Source organism: Bos indicus, chromosome 11 (assembly GCF_029378745.1).
Source record: "Bos indicus isolate NIAB-ARS_2022 breed Sahiwal x Tharparkar chromosome 11, NIAB-ARS_B.indTharparkar_mat_pri_1.0, whole genome shotgun sequence".
In the NCBI taxonomy this organism is placed as follows: Eukaryota; Metazoa; Chordata; class Mammalia; order Artiodactyla; family Bovidae; genus Bos; species Bos indicus.
In genome coordinates, this window is record NC_091770.1 from 69,955,352 (window position 1) to 69,968,194 (window position 12,843).

The 12,843-nt window shown below is 44.3% G+C and overlaps 1 protein-coding gene across 1 annotated transcript in view; it reads left to right on the forward strand.

Moving 5' to 3' along the window:
• Positions 1-12,843, forward strand: part of ALK (ALK receptor tyrosine kinase) — a 735,395-nt gene that overhangs the window by 228,491 nt on the left and 494,061 nt on the right. The gene's annotated exons all lie outside the window — the stretch shown is intronic.

Sequence of the window (12,843 nt, forward strand, 5' to 3'; positions counted from 1 at the left end):
TGAGCTGAAATGTCAGGGAATCACTTGAGGGACCCCAGAAGACCTGTGACCCTCAGAAGACCAGGGGCCCCTCAGGTGATTCCCTGACATTTAGGTACCTCCTTAAAAGTACCCAGACATGTTCCTAGATATTATTTCAGTTCATTTGATTCTGCAACAACTTTGGAAGTAGGTCCCATTTCATTTTTACAGATGCAGAAACTGAGCATAACAAGATCATACAAAATGGATTTTCTAACTACAGAAGCAGAATTCTTCCCTTCACTTTTTCTCCTAGGGAGCTACCTACTCACACTGTTAGGCTGAGGCCAGAATTACATGGTGTAGCATTCCTCATCCTCTGCCCTCATCCTGATAGTTCACAGAAGCTGGGCCTCTGCAGAGGAAAGGGAAGGTTTGGAGGAGAACTAATGTATTTCTACTTGAACATTGTTTTCTTCTCTTGAACTCCTCTAGGGTGAACCCTGTGAGGGCAGGCACAAAGCTCTGTTTGCTTCTCATTTTAACCTATCACAAAGAAGAAACTCATAGAGGATCGTCCATGATAAATGAATGCAGAGGCCTTCCGGGATGGAATTCACTCATCAGGCCTGATTCAATTAAATATTTATGAACCTAGTACAACTCTGAGTTCTAGATTCCCTTCTGGGCATATTTGCCTATTCTTGCCACCCGGTTTCTGCCCCTGGGCTTGAGCTTTTTAAAGTGCACCTAACAGAGATCTTCCATGTGCTAGTGTTCCATTTGTAAAGCAGTAAGTCTGGGTTCAGATTAACTGTAACTTTCAATTCAAACTTAAAAAATAAATGCATCAAAACCCCGAGGGCAGTTTAGAATGGTACTCTTCTAGGATGTTTCCTGCTACTCCTAAGCCGCCCCTGGTAGGAGGGGAAGGTCATTAGTTTTCCGGAGATTCCAGATAAAAATTACTTCTTGATTTTATTTAGGCCAGACACTGAGTGTCATCTTAGGATAAGAAAAGGTGTTTATAAATAATTGAAATCTGGTCCTTTGTACTGTTATTGCTTTGTAAACCCAGATTTGTGATAGAAGCAGTCTTTGGATAATGTTTTTGTATTTGCTTTCAAAGTCATTCAGTATTTCCACAATTTTTATAAAAACGTAATGTCCAAAAAAGTCAGGTCTGCTTCTTGCATGACACAGAGAGCATTGCATTTATTCTCTCTGAAACATCCGAAAAGAGGTTTCAGGTTAAGAGAAGAAAACCACTGGAGCTTATTTAAACTGCTAGCGCTCCACCATTTGACTCTAATATACCTACTTCCTCTTCCTGGGCCTCCCCTTTCTCATATATAGAATGAGGGTGCAGTGGCATGCTCCAGGGGGGAAAGGAACAGATAAGGGTGATTCCCAAGATTCCTTTCAGATGTCCCTTGTAGCCTGGAATCCTCAGGATTTCCCTTCTTGGCAGAGGAGAGAACCAAAACCATTGGTCAGACATTGCCCAAATGCTCAATGAGGTACGAAAGTCAGCACCATCATTGCTATTGATTCACAGGGTGAGAAGAGATGTTCTTGGTTGGTGGCTCCTTGATTGAGTGCAGTGGTAATTTCAGAGCCTTTTTGTCTTCTTCCCATATTTAATTCAGCTGAGACCATAGGACTTAGCTTTCTCCACCACCATCTGTGTAAGCCTGGCCCCGTGCCACATGTTAGAAGTGATACAAAAACAAACATGAGCGAGACTTACTCTTCCTCTCTTTGAGTTCACTGGCCAGAGAAACAGTTCTGTAGGCAGTTCAACCCATTGCACAAAGAGCACCTCTGGGGCACGGAGGTTGAAGACTAGTCCCGAGACACACAGCAGAGAAAACCGAAGGCTGAGACTCCTGTCGCCTTAAGGATGTTTGTGGGGCTCAGCCTGTGTCTATGAACCAAAGAGGCCAGCAGGCTCACTGGTTATAAATTCACAACTTTCAACTGCTGTGAAAGACATTTTAAGAAATGTTAACAACTTCATTAATTTTAAGACCTCAAACTTGGGCAGAGAGATTTGACTGGAAAATTTCTGCCCGAAGGGATAGTTCTTTAGACAGTAAGAAGCAACTAAGACTCAGCAAGTCAGTGTGGGCCCTGAGTGATGGAGCTTGGTGCTGGCTGGCGGTCCTCACCTGCACGCTGGGGTGAAGGTGGGAGGGAACGGCTGGTGGGGAGGTAGGAGGGGGCGGCAGGGGTAGGCTTCAGCAGCACAACCACAGGCATCATGACAGACAGTGGTGGCCAGCCCTCTCAGGCAAGCCGTCCAGGACTGAACTGAGTATGGCTTTCTTCTCCACTGGTGTTTTATGAGAAGAGACGAGGTGGATAGAGGCTAATAAGATTTACTCACCCCAGCCCGTAATTATCTGCTTGAGGAAAAAGTTTGACCTACCTTTTTGAAGTCTCCCCATATTTCTTCTAATTTACGTTGGGGCCTTTTATGTTGTGTAAAATATATTCTTTTCAATGGCATTTGGTATCAGATTCCAGCTCTTTCTCATCTTGTCCTGAATGATGGGAGCCTGCTAATTTCATCATCAACAAACAGAGCTGCACATTCTTCCCTCAAGGCTTTGAAGAAGGGGGGGAGTGGTGTATAAAGAAACAATTTTTTTTTTTTCCTTTTATCATCCAGCTCTGATGCCTTAGGACTTATTTATAGGCTTGGTTAAAAGACTGGGCTCCAGCTCCCTACCCAGATAAAAATCTGTTTCATTTGGAAGCTCCAGGTAATAAGAGATTACAGGGTTTTGATCACCTTGAGTTCTAGAACCACAAAAGCAGATAATATTCCCCCCCAGCTTTAATTCATGTTTGCCATTCTGGGTTTAGGAAGAATCAGATGATGTTTTAAAGCAAAGTAACCAAAGTTTCTGCCCAAATGAGGATGAGAAAAAGATTTTTCATTTATTGGGAAAAGAAGTTTGATACTTTGCCAAACTTTTCCACAGCCCCCTTTCTCACTTAAGTGTGTTAAAAAATTGTGGTGGGTGAAAATTATTTTATATCCCACTTTGTAGAAATGTAAACTGAGGGCTCAAGATATTTATCAACCATGTTACCAAGTTACTGAGCTGGTGAGCATTAGTTGGGACTGAATGACCAATCTGATATCGAAGATCTGGGCAGCTCTAGGACCAAGACTTGATATCCCCAAATTGAGACTATTCCTAGGAAGCTAGGGTAATTCACCTCTTCCTAAATGTGAATGTAACCGCCCCCAACCCAGGAGCATGGGCAGTCTTGCCTCCCCTACTATCGACTCTGGTTCAGTATACCAACAATGTGTGCTGAAGTCTTTACCCCCACTGTCTGTGAGTATAACCTTAGTTTAAAATAGGGCCTTCGTAGATGCAGTTGAGTCCACACTGGATTAGAGCGGGTCCTCATCCAATATAACTGATGTCCTTGTAAGAAGAGAAAGCAAAGATACAGACACAGACACGCAGGCTGAACATCATGTAATAATGGAGGCAGAGATTAGAATGATGCATTTGCAAGCCGAGGAATGCCAAGGATTGCCAGCAACTGCCAGGACTAGGAGAAGTCATTGGACAGATTCTCCCCTAGAGCCTTCAGAGCATGGCCCTCTTGATGCCTTGATTTCAGACTTCTGGCCTCCAAAACTGTGAGAGAATAATTCTCTGCTATTTGAAACCAGCCATTTTGTAGTATTTTGTTATAACCGTCCTGGTAAAATAATGTAGTGTTTCATCCCTCCAGTCCTCCAATGTCCAGAACACTGAATCCTGGAAAAGAAAGGTTCCTGCCAACATTTCAACATCAGAGAACAACAAAGTCATTGTTGGACTTTAAATAAAAGTTCTATTAAAACTTTGTCTATTTTCAAGCGCATTGGGACCCATCCAATTCAGGGACTGGTGTTTTTGGAAACAAAGAAAGATTAGACTTTTTAATTACTTCCCTTGCTGCTGCTACCACCATCACCAGTCTTGTTAATGTATCAATTTCTTTGATTGGAAAGACTGAGTAATTTAAATCTCTTTCTCAAAAAAAAAAAAAAAAATCAACCTACCCCAGAATAAAAAATGGTAAACAAAAAGCCCTCCAGCCCCCCATGGGATACACTTCATAGCTCTGGCAGGAAGTCAGTTTGATCACATTTCTGAAATTACACACGTGACGTCGCTGGCCATGATCTGACATACTGCCCTCAAGAGCCTGGCGTTTTCAGTGAAAAGCAGCTCCACAAGGGAGCCCTAGTGGACCCTTGTCACAGCTGAATGCTTTCTTACCAATTCCTCTGCCCTGAGAGGCCAGGCCTTTTCCCGTTCTCTTCCCAGTCCACTGAGCCAGGAAGTCAAGTTCATTCCTTGTCCGTGCCTCTGTATTTTTCTCTATTACTTGATAAGCACACGGCTCTGGATGTAGTCACCAGAAAGACTGAGTCCTGTAGGGAAAAGCAGTACCAGCCGTCGTACAAGACCAAGAGCAGGCAACATTTGTCACCATGAGGACCAGTGACCTGCTGGGAACCAATGAGCTCAGTCTGTGGAAATCAAGTGGAAAGTAGTTGGCTTAGATGTTTTGAGAGATTTGTTTAAAATGCTCTACTCGATCATATCCTTTGCCTTTAAAATAAGGACACATAGATCCACTCAATAAATACCAACGAATTACCTCTATGTTAATGGCAGACTGAAATGGAAAGGAATCAAGTCAGATTAAAAGGTAATAAAAAATAATAATAAAAGAATAATTGACCAACTGACACAAAAGCAAGAAAGGCAAATCAAAAGAGACCCATTTAAAATGACTGTCACAGACAGAGTGGGAAAGAAATTAACAAAAGGGAAAGAGTGAGATGGGTGAGGAACAGGGACAGACTGACAGATAAGCAATGTGGAGAGCATCACTCAGTGTTGTGTGGTCTCCTGGTCATGCATTCATGCTCCTGTGAACATAGTCTCAGCTCTCAGGCCTGGGAAGGTGGCTCCCCAAAGCTTTCTCTGATCTTGAGCATCATCCTCCTGAGAGCTGTTTCTGCACCCCTACTTATCTGCCTGCATCATTTCCCCCTTAGTGTGTCTGTGACACACAAGAATGGGATAATGGATATAAACACTCTTTGAGCACTAACTGTATGCTTGGTTCTGCTCTAGGCATCAGATCAGATCAGATCAGATCAGTCGTTCAGTCGTGTCCGACTCTTTGCAACCCCATGAATTGCAGCACGCCAGGCCTCCCTGTCCATCACCAACTCACGGAGTTCACTCAGACTCACATCCATCGAGTCAGTGATGCCATCCAGCCATCTCATCCTCTGTCGTCCCCTTCTCCTCCTGCCCCCAATCCCTCCCAGCATCAGAGTCTTTTCCAATGAGTCAACTCTTTGCATGAGGTGGCCGAAGTACTGGAGTTCCAGCTTTAGCATCATTCCCTCCAAAGAAATCCGAGGGCTGATCTCTTTCAGAATGGACTGGTTGGATCTCCTTGCAGTCCAAGGGACCCTCAAGAGTTCTCCAACACCACAGTTCAAAAGCATCAATTCTTCGGCGCTCAGCTGTCTTCACAGTCCAACTCTCACATCCATACATGACCACTGGAAAAACCATAGCCTTGACTAGACGAACTTTTGTTGGCAAAGTAATGTCTCTGCTTTTGAATATGCTATCTAGGTTGGTTATAACTTTCCGTGCTAAATACCAATAGCACAAGAAGTCTTGAGGATGAGGCAGACCTGCCTGCTATAAGACAGGTGCAGTAACAGAGGCATGTCCAAAGCTCCCTGGAACACAGGGAGGGAGAGCCAGTTCTGTGAAGGACTTCGGAAGGTAGACGTTCAGGAGACAGGGACTGCTGAGCTGGGCCCTGGACCCTGGGTGCCACTGAGATCTCTGGGAAGGGCTTTGCAGGCAGAGGGAGTGAATGTGCAGGGGGGTGATGAGAAGCAGGTCAAGCCCAGTGACTCAGGGTAAAGATGGTCTGGGAGAGAGGAGCCTGGAGAAACAGTTACTTCTGGGTATACTAAGAGTTTAGATATGATCCTATGTGTGAAGCATAGGCTGGAAAAGGAAGGGCAGGAGGGGAACCTAGGAGAGATTCCAGCTATAAGGTGAGAATGACTAGGTTGCCCTTGTAGGAGAGTCCAGCTTGAGTAATTGAGTAGATGAAGATCCCACCATCAGAGGATGGAGGAGGAGAAATACTTGACAAGGAGAGGTGGGGACTATTACATCTAGAGAGAGGAGACAATGGCGAGACCTGTATTGAACCAGTTACATTTGAAGTGCTTTCAGGACACCCAGGTAAAGATGGTCAGTAGAGAACTGTACATCTGTCTTGGCTTTGAGGAGACAGGTGTGATAAAGAGTGGTTAGCACAGACTATGATGGAGGCTGTGATTGAAGAGGAGCATGACAAACAGTCAGAGGTGGAGAAACTGAAAGGATAGGAAGAGAACCAGAAGGTGGAACAGCCACGGGTTCCAAAGGGATGAGAATTTTACATGCGGGAGTCACCAGCAGTGTCAAAGCTGCCTAGAGAACAAGCACTGTCATTCCGGTAAATACCCTTTCTCTTTTACATTCCCCTCCTTCCCCTGTGTTTCCTTCTTTCTCATTCCATTTTGTCCCTGGTTAATTTGTTTTCCTTTCCTTGAACCTGTCTCCCTAGATCCTACTGCTCTAGCTTGCAAAGCCCAGCTCAGTCCCTGCTTCTACCTCAGGCCTTTTTCTGAGTACCCAGGCTACACTGATGTTTCTTTCTCCCTGTAATTTTTTTTTATGGAGAAAGTTAATGAAAATTTTTGATAATACTAGGGTTGCATAATACTGGGTTGATAATACTGAAAAGATTCTGACTTGTACAGGGAATGGTTTTTTTCTTGAGCATCCCAAATTCTCCAAGAATCCCATCTCGTGATACCCGCTCCACAAAACCTGGGGCTTTCCTGATGTTTCTGATGAACCAAATTACTTTCCTAATTTGTATTTCATCCTTTTTATGGTCCAACTGTAAACTAGGTCACCTGTTAAAGCAGTCACGGATGGGTCTAATTTATTCAACCCAAGGTAGAGATGTTAAATTTGACTTTTCATCTATCTATCTATTGTACATTCATTCATACAGTGGGTGTCTACAGTTTGCCAAGCTCTTTGCTCCTGCCCCTCATAGAGATTCTAGCCTACTTTTAAAATTTATTTATTTCCTTTTTAATTAATTTATTTTTAATTGAAGGATAATTGCTTTGCAATACTGTGTTGGCTCCTGCCATACATCAGCGTGAATCAGTCATAGGTATACATATATCCCCTCACTCCTGAACCTCCCTCTCACCTCCAGCCCATACCGCCCCTCTAGGTTGTCACAGAGCACCAGGTTGAGCTCTCTGTGTCCCACAGCAAATTCCCACTGGCTATCTGCTTTATGTATGGTAATGTGTATGCTTCAGTGCTGCTCTCTGGACTGGCCCCACCCTCTCCTTCCCCCACTGTGTCCACAAGCCTGTTCTCTGTGAGTGCGTCTCCACTGCTGCCCTGCAGATAGGTTCATCAGTTAGCCTAGTTCACTTTTATCATAGGTCACAGGTCTAAGGTGGTTCTGAATATCCGTCTGAATGGTGCTGCTTAAACACTTGTGGTATGATTGTTTTGTATCTGTACCCCTGGATCTGATGAACTGTCAAGCCTATAGGAAGGTTTACTTGGGAAATAAGACTTTCAACTTTAGCAAAGATACTGTCTGCCTATTAGAGTGTCTTTTTGGAAACCATGTAGTGAGCATTCACACCCCACAGCTAGTGACCAAATTAACCCCAAATTAGGACAATCTACAAGGTTGTAGACCTCACTGTTCCCATCTTCTCAGCAAGAAAGGTTATATAATGTCCTTCTGCAGCACTTTGCATGTCTGTGTCACACTTTCTTCATATCTTAGTTATGTATGACCCTGAATCATCCTGATTCCTAAACTGGAAGCTCTTAGAGGTCAATAATCCACATCCTGTTTCCTCTGCATCCCCAGTGTTTTCTTAAACATACCCTGGATGAAACTACAGCATGTGCTGAACGGTCCAGGGGCCAGCCAGGAGTATACTCAAGTCCCTCAGTTCCCAGCCATTTCTGCCCCTGGGGATCTCTAGTTTAGTAAAAGGTATGGATGTTCCCTTAAGCCCTGTTACTCCTAATGTCGTATTAATCAGGAAAGACATGTGTGTAAGGGGAGAACAGTTCCTAGGCTGGACATATTTTCATTTAGAAAGAAAAGCTGTGACTTTAACTACTTAGGGCAGGCTTTTTAAAAAAAAATCTCAATCTGAAAAAGCACATTCAGCAGACATGAGTGAGCTGAGGAATTTTTGTTTTGACAGCTTTGGGACATCTGAGATATTGTATACAGAGCATTTCTAACCAGTCTAGAAAGACATGTGTCCACAACATATGCAGGAAAATGACTGATCAACAGTGATAAAAATGAGAGGAAATCCTCTTAAAGTGAAGCGTTATGTGAAGACCTACCTCAGGGGCAGAATTTCATGACAGAACAGACCTCAGATTAACAAGACTTTAACCAGCTCATTTGAATAGATGACTAGAATAATTTGGTCTGTGAGAAATTCACAGAAATGGTGAGCTTTCGGGGCCCACAGCAGTCTCATCAAATAGCCTCATCTTACAGCGGGTAAATTAGGCGCAGAGAGGTCATTGATCTGCCCAGCGCTAGTAACACAGCTGAGATTCAGACCCAGGCCACCTGCTTGGCAGACCCTACAACTGTCCCCTGCTCTTGCCCCCTGGGTGGTGGTTGATATTTTCTCAGTACTTGAGCTACAAAGCATTTCCTCACATGTTACTCCCAAATATTGCTTTACTCACATTATCACTTTAATTCTGTGGGTCTCTGTCAGCCTGGCGGTTCTTGCTGCCCTAAAGGTTACATCAGTGTAGGGTTAGTACCATCCTGATGTGGGTAAGCTCACATACAAGCTCAATCTAGTTGCTTCGCCATCACCTGGAGAGCTTCTTTTTAAAATAATTTTTAAAATATTCGTTTGATTATGTATTTGGCTGTGCCAGCTCTTAGTTGCAGCAAGTGGGATCTCCGATCTTCGTTGCGTCATGAAGGGTCTTTTAACTGCAGCATGCAAACTCTTAGTTGTGGCATGTGGGAACTAGTTCCCTGCCCAGGGATTGAACCCAGGCTCCCTGAGTTGGGAATGCGGAGTCTGAGCCACTGAACCACTGAACCACTAGGGAAGTCCCCTGGAGAGCTTAAAAACAAGATTCTGGGATGTGGGGACTGTAGGATTGGGCTTAGAAACCATAGATCTTTCATACACCTCCTAGTTGCCTATTAAAATCTCCTCTGTGACATGGAAGCAAGACATCTTCCAGCCTCTGTTTGAATGATGGGGAAGAAGCTCAGTTGGGATCGAGATGTGAATTTCATTCTCAGCTCTGATTCTTAAGAGTGTTGTTATTTTACCATCAGTGACAACCACCGTCTTTGATTCTCTTTGTCATCTGAAGAGTGGGAATGGTCATGATTCCTAATTGAGAGCATCACTGTCAGGATTAGCTGTGAGGACAGAGTTCCATGTGCTGGAGCATAGGTGCTTCCCTAGTGCTCTCTGAAGAGGAATGAGAGCTGCTCCAGTGAGGGGCCAATAGCCTGCATTTTGGTGGCATGACTATTTGCTAGAATAGTTTTCCTTAAAACTCTTTAAGTCCCTAGTTTTGTCCTCTGGAACCTGAGAACACTTTATCCTGAACCATGATACTCTCTGAGCTGGGATTTAATGCTGAGAAGTCCAGCTTCAAAATCCACATGACTCCATGAAAATAAGCAAACTATTTCCTCACCCTCCCTGGAATAACCTCATTCCTTCCTCTATTCTTAACCTTCCTAGTTATCTTTATCATCTGTCAAAATCCTTTCACCCTTCAAACTGCAGCCCAAAAGTTGCCTCTTCCATGAGCCCGTGATCCTTCCAGGCAGGTCTCTCTTATTCTGTGTTCCCATGGCTTCCCCAGGTCTGCTTATGGTGAAAGTCAGGTGTGAGTAAGTCTTTCTTTCCCGCCAGATTAGGAGTTTCTGAAGGTCACAGAGTCTGTGTTAGGGAAGCCTGTGTTCTGAGATTGGCACCAGGGAGGAACCTCATATTCACCTCCAACACTCAGGGGGTCCTCACCAGCAGAGACAGATGAGCGAGTGGGAAGGGCCACCTTGCATGAGGTCAAGACTTCCCAGGACCCTCAGCCTTCTCCGGTTGTTGGGGCTGCCACACTACTCAGAGATCTCCTCCAACCATCTAGTTTCAGGAATGATCTCATTTGGGTGGATACCATGCTGAGCAGTGTACAAAGAGCATGTTTTCACCATGCTCTCCAGATCTGGCCTCATTCTGTTAGAGATACCATGTTTTGCATAAACGCTTCCTGAAAATTGCAGGCAGAAAACTGGCCTAGACGTCCAATTTAGACTTTAGTCTTAGCTTTCTGCTTCTCCAGAACCTGGGCTATGCCACTTTGGCCAAGTTATTTCACCTTCCTGAGCCTTAGTTTTCCTATCTGTAAAATGAAGAGGCTATTAACTTCAGAATTTAAATTATTTCTAATTTTCTGTTCTGGAATGAAGAGCCAAGTCCCATTTCTTCAATCTGTAATATTGTTACGGCCACAGATAAGGGAAATGAGAATTGAGCTTTCTGTGCTGATCTTCCACCCTTGTGGGCATGCATGCACACACACACCCTCCTCTGAGACTCTTCCGAGGCTGTGTTTATATAATTGATTGATTGAAGGAGACTTGGCCCTTTTTTGCTGCATCTTGATTATAAGTGAGCTGAGCAGATGTCTTAAATTTGGTGGTTGGTTCCCAGATACATTGTAGGGAGGATGCTGGTGGGGAGGAAATGAATGATTTCAGTTCTGGGGTCCCTCCAAGTGAACAGTGGTGGGGGAGGGCAAGCAGGGGGCAGATCTCATAGAGTGTGACCAGAATGTTGACGGTAGCTGGTGGATTAACATAGAAGATGACTGGTGGGCTAAGTGCTCCTTAAGAAGAAAACCCAGAGGAGAAAGGAGAAAGGAGCCTGAGCTGGAAGTCAGGACTCCTGGGATTCTGCTGACCAGCTGGCTAGAGGCAGATTAGAAAGCTTGTTTCAGCCATGCCCAAAGGTGAAATTGGTCTTAGGATGATGGAGATGGATGAGATCTGAGGATCATTTTATTCCACTACTTCATTTTTCAGATGAGGAAACTGAGGCCTAGAGAGGTTGAGGGACTTTCTTGAAGTAATATCTCAAGCCAGGGCTTGAACCCAGCTCTTCTTACTCAAGGTCTAGCGTGACTTCACTTCCAAAGGAAAGCTTGATCAGCCTGTCAAAGTGAGGAGGAGCTTCCACAAGGTTTCACATAGTTCTGCCTTCATTGCTGAACATGCACCCCTTTATTTCTGCTCTGTGGTGACTGAGCCTGGAGCCAACTGGAGAGCAAGAACAAAGCTTGCCATCATTTAGTAAGAATCAGACTGTGTGTGTGAGTCCCCATGCCAGGTGCTTGATGTGTGTATTGCATTTAATCCTCCTCATAATTCCCTGAGGTGGCCCCTGTTTTAATCCCCACTTTAAAGTGAAAACAAAATCGAGCCACACAGAAATTAAATAATTTGCCCTGAGATAGCACAGCCAGTAAGTGACAGAGGCAAGCTTTCACCTTGAGCAGTCAGACCCCAGTTTGGAGCTTATGTCTCTGTTTACTCCCCAGACACCCTGGTGCCCCTCTGAGGCTTTGATATAAAACAGGGCAAAAGAGGATCTTCCCACTTGACTCCTAGACCACCCTTTTCTCTTCCCTTTGTATTCACATAGCTTCTGGCCTGTGCACAGACTTGCTGTCCAGCAACCACCACAAAGCAGGAGAAGAGGACTTTTAGGATGCGAGAGGCCAGGAAGCCTTATTGGAGATTATTTTAGCCATCAAATCATTGTGGAATATTTGAAATCTAGCTATGTATGCTTTTGCCAGCTTATCCAGAAAAACACAGTATGGATTTTTTAGAATTTTAAAAATTGTTTTAAGATATCATTTTACTTGTTTGTTACTCACAGCTTTGAGTGATAATAGTAAAAGTTACTGCCGGGGTCCTGCCCCGGCTGATCCAGGGTATTCGAAGCGGGGACGGCGTCGGCGACCTATTTATTTATTTAAATATTTTATCAAAGATATAAAGAGTAATAGGATGAGGATAGCTCAGTAGGAAAATTCAGTGGAGAAAAGAGGCTGAGTGGCTTGGTTTACGCGGGAGACCAATAAAACTTCAAGACAAGAAGTTTGCACCACTTACGTAGGCCGCAGGCGTCCTTCCGTTCTCCCGAAGGAGAGGAGACACTGAGGCCTCCCCGGTCGGATCTTAGAAGCCCAGGCATAATTAGTAAGCATGGTGGGTTCCGCGCTCCAGATGGAGACTCAACCAGAGTGAGAGAGAGAGCGACATGGGGAGACCAGTATTTCGAGAAACTGATCCCAATTCTTTATTTTCCAGAGTCTGTTTTTATACACTGAGATGTTATACAAAAGTCACGTGGGGACAGCAGTCCTGACTTTTATTAAAGTCAGGTGCTTCACACAAATGTATACAGAGGTCTTAGGGGTGTTACATCATCTTCTGGCCAGGGGGGCCTGCTGACAATTTACGACCCTCTCCTTGTGATAGCGGTCAGTCAGGACACTTATTTCTCCAGGGCTGATTAGTCTCAAAACAGACGCCACCCAAATAAAGTTACATTCCTACAGGGTGAGGGTGTAGTGGGTTTTAGTTAAGGAAAGAATTTACTTAGCCTAAGGTCTAACGTGATTAATATCAAAGGTTAATACTTAT